At 44.3% G+C, this 8,657-nt stretch overlaps 2 non-coding genes across 2 annotated transcripts; both read left to right on the top strand.

The window, feature by feature from the left end:
* The first annotated feature begins 308 nt into the window (after positions 1–308).
* Positions 309–425, top strand: LOC148636103 (U5 spliceosomal RNA). The gene has a single exon (XR_015932599.1). It is a non-coding gene; the product is annotated as a U5 spliceosomal RNA (small nuclear RNA).
* Positions 426–3,561: 3,136 nt separating this feature from the next.
* trnas-cga (transfer RNA serine (anticodon CGA)) lies at positions 3,562–3,643 on the top strand. The gene has a single exon. It is a non-coding gene; the product is annotated as a tRNA-Ser (tRNA).
* The last annotated feature ends 5,014 nt before the right edge of the window (positions 3,644–8,657 follow it).

Raw genomic sequence — 8,657 nt, 5'->3', positions numbered from 1 at the left:
AACTGCATACGATCCATGAAGAGGTCATCCAAAAGCTCAAAACGTACAGCATTCTTCCGGGATCCAAAGGTTGCCATCTCAAACTGCAAAACAAACACTGCTTCCAGAAAACAAGAAAACAATCCAACTACACCAACTACAGGCTGATCAAGGTATCTCCCCTGCCAGGTAAGCCGAGAGCCGCAGGCGATGAGCCCGGAGCTGAACGGGCCCCACTGGCTCGTTTGTAAGGCCAGGTGCATTGCCAACCACGACCGGCAGGGCAGAGGGCTTGAAGGCGGCCTGGGCTCCTGCAGCTGTCCAGCCACGCACTCTGGTTTCTCTTCATCTCGTACAAATCTTTTGCCTTTTACTAAAGATTTCCATGGAGAGGAGCATGAATGAGTTCCATACAATTTTTGTGCTTCCCTGCCTTTGGGTGGGGCGCAGCTGGGCTGGTCAAAGAGAGAAAACAAAACCGCTCACAATCGCTCTTACAATGCAGTAAGTAGCACAGGCTACTTAGGGAGTAGGCTGATGTGTTTAAAAACAACCAGCGCCAGGCAGGAGTCGAACCTCCAAACTCCTAATCCATAGTCAGACACATTATCCATTGCACCACTGACCCTGGTGTGACATTGCAGGACTGTAACCCAGTGAGCTTAGCACTGCAACTAGTAAAATATTACCCCCGGTCCATTCTTTTCCAAAAGTGAGAAACACCTGTTTTCTACATTTTGTCTGTTTTAAAATCATATCTCTTCAAACCAAACCAAGAGTTTGTCTTTTGCACTGATATTCTGATTCATTTCGATTTCAAAGAAAAAAAAACATTACCTTCCAAAGCATCATAAAATTGTCCCTTCCTCCAGACTCTACTTCTCTCTTGTAGTAGTACAGCAGACCTTTCCAGGTGAGCAGATCACAGAGTCCGAAATGAGCTTCCTCCATCAAGCAAAGTACCTGAACATGACTCTGTCATCATAAAAGCGCCCCTGTAATAAAGAAATTAAATCCGAAATCAAGAGGGCAGTTGCCTACTGAAGTTCAAGAAGTCATAAATTTTAACCTAGCAACACATTAAAGGCTGCATCTATACAAGTACGATTCTAGAAATGCTCACCAGATTACGTTTTAAGAAAGAACTGCGCCTCAGGTTCCGCCGAGATCTTAACTCGGATGGCAGGATTCAGAGTCTGGAGTGTGGAATGATGGCGCACGGAGGGTCCACATACTGTGGATCCCTCAGTGATCTTCCGCGTGTTCAAACCGCCAGCGTGTGACTCCCCTGTCCCCGTGACCTCATTGCTCTGCTCTCGCCTCTGTGCAGCTGTGCCCGACTCATGGTAAAGTGGAAAAAAATATGCCCTCAACGTGAGATTTACACTGGAGTGAGGATAGTTGTTACCTTCTTATCGTTGAAACGGATGTATGTGATATGGCGACTAGGTTCTTCTCCATTAGCAGGCTTAAGGTTAAAGAAAAAAACATTGCTGACTTCTTTTTTTTTTGCCAGCCGCGAGCGCTGATTAGCGAGGTTTGTATTTCATATTTTGCAAGTTGCATCCATTTTAAGAAAAACAAGTCGTTCAAGACAGGAAATGAATACTTGCATTTAATTAAGTCTAGACGTATGCGGTTGTCCATAATGACCAGTTCTGTTCGAGAACACAGAACAAAAAAAGGCACCACTGGGATTCAGACGCAGGATCTCTTGTTTACTAAACAGGCGCTTTAACCAACTAAGCCACGGCGCCCTGGGAGTGCTGTCTTTTTGCAGCCACTTGGACACACCACTCAGACACATCTGCATTCGGTGTGTGCTCCGCCTGCTCGCTGAGCAAGTTGCCACCTTTACATACAATAGCAACATCGACACCAAGAGAAAGGATGACAAATGGCTTTTATCTGGAACTTTTCATGTCCAAGGAGCTCAATGTGCTTTCTGTGTACAACAGGGCCACTGAACTCCACACTGGCCACTGAACCACAGTAGTGGCTTGCTGGCTTGACATCTCCCAAGGAAAATGTTGAAATCGCATGTGGAACAGGAAAATGACCCTCGAGTATGAGGGAAAAAAAAGAAAAAGATCAACTGGAGTGCGCCAACCCATGTCAGGACAGCCCAGTTTTGTTGACGAGGTGGCCGAGTGGTTAAGGCGATGGACTGCTAATCCATTGTGCTCTGTACACATGGGGTCGAGTCCCATCCTTGTCGCTCTCCTTGTCTGACACTTGTGCCCGTTCGGTGTTGGCCCTCCTGTTCTTTGCTCCGGTACTAGAGCCGTTCATTTTCTAGCGGTGGCTGAACATGGTATAGTAGCCTAACGTCGGTATCGAGCAGTGACAGTAACAGTATTTACATGCCCGTGCTGCCAAGTGGCTCTGGGTTGATACCGCGTTTTCACTTACTTGCAACGCAAACGGAGAAAGCGATTTTTGACAGTCTCTCGAGAGACTGCACTAGGTGTTTAGGGATAGACTTTGTCAGTTCCCCCTGGGATGATGGCCTCTCAAATAGTTTGTGATTCCTCTAGACGTTTATACAGTAGAAGCCTGCTTCGTGGCTTAAATCCAAGCTAATGTAACGAGTTAGAGGTCTGATGCAGAACTGCGAATTCAATGAACGGGAACAGTACAGTACATTGCACTGTATGTGTGAGGAAAGCTGCCCCCTTCTGTCCTTGTCGACCGAACAGAGGACTGTAAAGGATACCGCCAAGAAACTTTAGGATGCTGGTTGGAATACAGCTCCAAAGAAGCCCCTTTGGGTGTTATGTCATCAAAAAGTAAGAACAGCGACTCTCCCTTTGATCAAATGCGCAACAGAGCTGTTTTCCGTGGAGCAGGTTTCAGACCCGTAGACCTGTTTTATTTGTAGGGCAGGGCGCATTCCCAAATGCGAATCTCCTGTTTTAGAAATGCTTTGGGCGGCGTGAAGTGAAAATAAGAAATGGACTCCAGATGCACATGGAAGCAATCAAGTGTTTCATCCGAGCTGTTTCAAAGACTGCTCAAGAGCTTTCCTTTCACAGAGGCCCAACGATTAATGATGGGGGTGCACCCTTCAATGCGCCTTACGACTCTAGGGAGTGATTGAGACGATTCGTAGCGTGTGCTAATTTCCCTCTATTCCCCGTGTTGCAGTGGTAGGATGACGTAAATTCCTGCTTCGACACGTAATGGCATTATAATCAAGTGCAAGAGCTGAGGGCTTTAGTTTTGTTTCGTTTTCCATGGCGTTTGTAAGCACGCAAATCAAAGGCAATTCCTGTGTCTAACAGGAATGTAAATGCTTTTGAAAGTGCAGTGTGGTGCAGCTTGTAAAATCCTTATCCACATTTGTGGTTTGTTGCTGTTTTTTTTGTCTGCCAAAACTGCATTTTGACATCCGGACGGGGAGACTTTATCATTTGAACGTGAAGCCAGCCTTAAACCCTCTGAGGCGTGTCTGTCTGCCGGCACGTATTTTGTCAAAGGTATTTATTTTTTTTTAACGGAGAGCGACTTTGAAAAGGTTTCCGCAGCCACGTCGCACTCCGTGTTAGATTAAAGGAGGAATGCGGCGATGGCGAACTCGCTGTAGTCGTGGCCGAGTGGTTAAGGCGATGGACTCGAAATCCGTTGGGGACTCCCCGCGCAGGTTTGAATCCTGCCGACTATGGCGTCTGCCGCACGTCTCCTTATGCCTGCGCGGCAAAGGCGAAGTGCCGCTTCTCCTTTCCTGGTACTATAAAAACGCTAAATCGCTTGGCCCCGCTGCCATGGAAATGAGTTCTTCAGATAACCACACATCTTGCGTTCGCACCTCTGGTGTTGTACTTATGCCTTTGAAAACCTAATGAATAAAACTGAAAGAACCGACACAATATATAGGTGCTCGTAAAGCACGCATTAAAGAACTGTTAACAGCAAGGGTTTCAGTGGGTTAACTGAGGAGAAGGCGTGATCGCTAATTGTTGACTTTTTATTTGGTGTTAGAAACACTCTTACTGTGCATGACGTGCAACAAATGTAGCCACAGAAATTGCATCACGCTTTCATGTATGCTATCGCAGACACCAACGTTGCCTAGATAGAAAACCGAAATAGCCGTGGGTTTGCTTGCTGGTCTGAAGGATCTCTCTTCGAATCTCTATCATTTGTCAATGGAAGTAAAAGGCGCTGCAATCTCATACGTTCAGAATCAAACTCGCAGCTGTTGTTCGACTTTATTTCTTGACTAATTACAACTTAGTGTCGCAAGAGCAGTTACATAAACTTGTCTGGTATATTTGAACACAAATGCCGTTCTTCAATTAAAACTAACAGTACATTGTCAGGGACATTCAGTTCTATACAAACAAGAGACAGACAAGAGAATATTTCTACCTTTCATGTGGACTACGTGTTGACTTACTGATCGGAATAATTGAAAAGTTCGGGTTCATAGCCGATGCAGTGCGTGCTAATTAGAACAAAAGCAACGCTGAGCTCTTAGCACCGTACTGAGCCCAGGTGATTTCCTAAAGCTGTCAGGTGCAGTTCATTTACATGAAGGAAATCTCTTACTGAGTACGATTACAATGCAGTAAGTAGCACAGACTACTTAGGGGAGTAGCCCGATGCGTTTAAAAACGACCCGAGCCAGGCAGGAGTCAAACTTACAATCTCCTGATTCGTAGTCAAACGCGTTATCTATTGCGCCACTGGCCGTCGTGTGACATTGCAGGACTGCAACCCGGTGAGCTCAGCACTGCAACTAGTAAACTATTACCCCCGGTCCATTCTTTTCCAAAAGTGAGAAACACCTGTTTTCTACATTTTGTCTGTTTTAAAACCATATTTCTTTAAACCAAACCAAGAGTTTGTCTTTTGCACTGATATTCTGATTCATTTCGATTTCAAAGAAAAAAAAACCTACCTTCCAAAGCATCATAAAATTCTCCCTTCTTCCAGACTCTACTTCTCTCTTTTAGTAGTACAGCAGACCTTTCCAGGTGAGCAGATCACAGAGTCCGAAATGAGCTTCCTCCATCAAGCAAAGTACCTGAACATGACTCTGTCTTCATAAAAGCGCCCCTGTAATAAAGAAATTGAATCTGAAATCAAGAGGGCAGTTACCTACTGAAATACAAGAAGTCATCAATTTTAACCTAGCAACACATTAAAGGCTGCATCTATACAAGTACGATTCTAGAAATGCTCACCAGATTACGTTTTAAGAAGGAACTGCGCCTCAGGTTCCGCCGAGATCTTAACTCGGATGGCAGGATTCAGAGTCCGGAGTGCGGACTGATGGCGCACGGAGGGTCCATATACTGTGGACTGTGGACTATATACTGTGTTATAGACTAGAAGCCTGCTTCATGGCTTAAATCCAAGCTAAGGAAACGAGTTAGAGGTCTGATGCAGAACTGCGAATTCAATGAACGGGAACACTACAGTACATTGCACTGTGTGTGTGAGGAAAGCTGCCCCCTTCTGTCCCTTGTCGACCAAACAGAGGACTGTAAAGGATACCGCCAAGAAACTTTAGGATGCTGGTTGGAATCCAGCTCCAAAGAAGCCCCTTTGGGTGTTATGTCATCAAAAAGTAAGAACAGCGAATCTCCCTTTGATCAAAAGCGCAACAGAACTGTTTTCCGTGGAGCAGGTTTCAGACCCGTAGACCTGTTTTATTCGTAGGGCAGGGCGCATTCCCAAACACGAATCTCCTGTTTTAGAAATGCTTTGGGCGGCGTGAAGTGAAAATAAGAAATGGGCTCCAGATGCACATGGAAGCAATCAAGTGTTTCATCCGAGCTGTTTCAAAGACTGCTCAAGAGCTTTCCTTTCACAGAGGCGCAACGATTAATGATGGGTGTGCACCCTTCAATGCGCCTTACGACTCTAGGGAGTGATTGAGACATACGTAGCGTGTGCTCATTTCCCTCTATTCCCCGTATTGCAGTGGTAGGATGACATAAATTCCTGCTTCGACACGTAACGGCATTATAATCAAGTGCAGGAGCTGAGGGCTTTAGTTTTGTTTCGTTTTCCATGGCGTTCGTAAGCGCGCAAATCAAAGGCAATTCCTGCGTCTAACAGGAATGTAAATGCTTTGGAAAGTGCAGTGTGGTGCAGCTTGTAAAATCCTTGTCCACATTTGTGGTTTGTTGATGTTTTTTCTGTCTGCCAAAGTTCCATTTTGACATCCGGACGGGGAGACTTTATCATTTGAACGTGAAGCCAGCCTTAAACCCTCTGAGGCATGTCTGTCTGCCGGCACGTATTTTGTCAAAGGTATTTATTTTTTTTTAACGGAGAGCGACTTTGAAAAAGTTTCCGCAGCCACCTCGCACTCTGTGTTAGATTATAGGAGGAATGCGGCGGGGGTGAGCTTGCTGTAGTCGTGGCCGTGTGTTTAAGGCGATGGACTTGAAATCCGTTGCGAACTCCCTGCACAGGTTTGAATCCTGCCGACTATGGCGTCTGCCACACGTATCCTTGTGCCTCCCCGGCAAAGGCGAAGTGCCGCTTCTCCATTCCTGGTACTATAAATACGCTGAATCACTTGGCCCTGCTGCCATGGAAATGAGTTCTTCAGATAACCACACATCTTACGTTCGCGCCTCTGGTGCTCTACTTATGCCTTTGAAAACCTAATGAATAAAGCTGAAAGAACTGACACATTATGTAGGTGTTCTTAAAGCACGCAGTAAAGAACTGTTAACAGCAAGGGTTTCAGTGGGTTAACTGAGGAGAAGGCGTGATCGCTAATTGTTGACTTTTTATTTGGTGTTAGAAACACTCTTACTGTGCATGACGTGCAACAAATGTAGCCACAGAAATTGCATCACGCTTTCATGTATGCTATTGCAGACACCAACGTTGCCTAGATAGAAAACCGAAATAGCCGTGGGTTTGCTTGCTGGTCTGAAGGATCTCTCTTCGAATTGCTATCATTTGTCAATGGAAGTAAAAGGCGCTGCACAGAGAGGACCACTGTCGTGAGGCCGGTTAGCTCAGTTGGTTAGAGCATGGTGCTAATAACGTCAAAGTCGTGGGTTCGAGCCCCTTACTGGCCAGGTCCTTTTCTCCTCTCTTACCAAAGCTGTTAGGTTCCTTTCCGTGGTGAGATGGGTTGTCATGCAACGCTGCCACATAGTGCCGACAGACAATTAAATGACAAAAATGAAGAGAGTTAAAGCAGCTGGAGAGGTTCTCTTACAACTTTTGAGCTGACACAGTTTTGGAAAATGTTTCCTTCACGCTGCACTGTACCATATAGGCAGCCAAGTGTCTCCAAAACAAAACAGAATTGACAGTCATATAATGTCCATTAACCCCGGTTTTAAACGCAGCATCATGTCTGCCATCATAAGAATATGAGTCCAATATTTTAGAATATAGTCAGAATGAATTCTAACCTTACCTGTGGTGTCTTTGATCCCTTTTGCTCAATGCATGGTGTACGTACTGCATACATGTGTCTTGAGAATGAGGAATGGGCCCCTGAGACAGTCATTTGCCTGTTTCACAAATGATCGTATATTACTAGAGATTCTGTTTGGGATTCAGATGTGCATTCAGACAGCAATCCCTTTCAAGAAATGATACGTTCTGGATGAGGTCAAAGGTGCTGGAACACTGTATTTAGGATGTGTTTGCAGTGATTGTGTGTCTCCTGCTTCAACGCAGTGATATATAGATGTGCTCCTGTAATTTATTGGTACAAGCCCAGGGCAGTAAGCAGTCTGAGGATTTATTTCCAGACGGCATAGAACAGTGAAGCAGTGAAGTAGTGCAACACACTGGATCATTATATTATTAGAATCTATTCTACTTAAATTATTACATTATACACAACTTGAGTTCATTTTAAAAATTAAAAAGTAATGAAAGGAATGCATTTTCATGAGAAAGATAATACCGATTTTTCATGTGATAATCTTCCTTATATCATGTCGTGCATCATTTGGACACTTTGTGGGCTTGAAATACAAAGAAAATCATGTTCTATGGTACAAGACAAATACAAAACTTAAGTTTTTATTTTAATTAGATTTGTTTATTAAGCATAAGCAATCATTTATTACATTAATATATGTGAAAATGACATTTTAGCACCATAATATTACATACAGGTCTCTAGCTTCAACACAGTGATATATGCTCAGTGATTTATTGGTACATGCCCAGGGCAATAATCAGAATTAGTATTTATTTCCATACGGGCTACAGGTAGTGTTGTGAAATACTTCAACACACTGGATCGCAGATTTAGACCCCCTGCACTCTTACTCCTTAAAAACCAAAGAAATGAAGATATGTAGCAATCACATTGTAACAGGGGTGACAGTGACTTAATGCTTATACTAGTGGACTTCAGGTACCTTTAGGGTACGGTGTTCCCTGAAGGGCTCTCAAACCCCGCATTTCAGATGCCTAGCTGTATCGCTGATGTGTTGCACCTCAGAATCACTTTTAAACCTTACCTCTGGTATCTTTAATCCCTATTGCTCAACGCATGGTGAAAGTATTGCATAAATGTGTCTGAAAATGAGCAATGGGCACCTGAGAAACTCATTTGCCTGTTTCACAAATGATCATATTTGACTAGAGATTCTGTTTGGGATTCAGTTGTGCATTCTGACAGCAATCTCTTTCAAAAAATGATTTTACCTTATCGCAGCTTTGCCCTTCTTGCCTCTTTG

This window comes from Lepisosteus platostomus, unplaced genomic scaffold, assembly GCF_059453375.1.
Source record: "Lepisosteus platostomus isolate fLepPlt1 unplaced genomic scaffold, fLepPlt1.hap1 Scaffold_199_H1, whole genome shotgun sequence".
NCBI classification, from domain to species: Eukaryota; Metazoa; Chordata; class Actinopteri; order Semionotiformes; family Lepisosteidae; genus Lepisosteus; species Lepisosteus platostomus.
The sequence above is the reverse complement of the archived record's forward strand: the minus strand, read 5'-3'. Positions and strand labels throughout refer to the sequence as shown.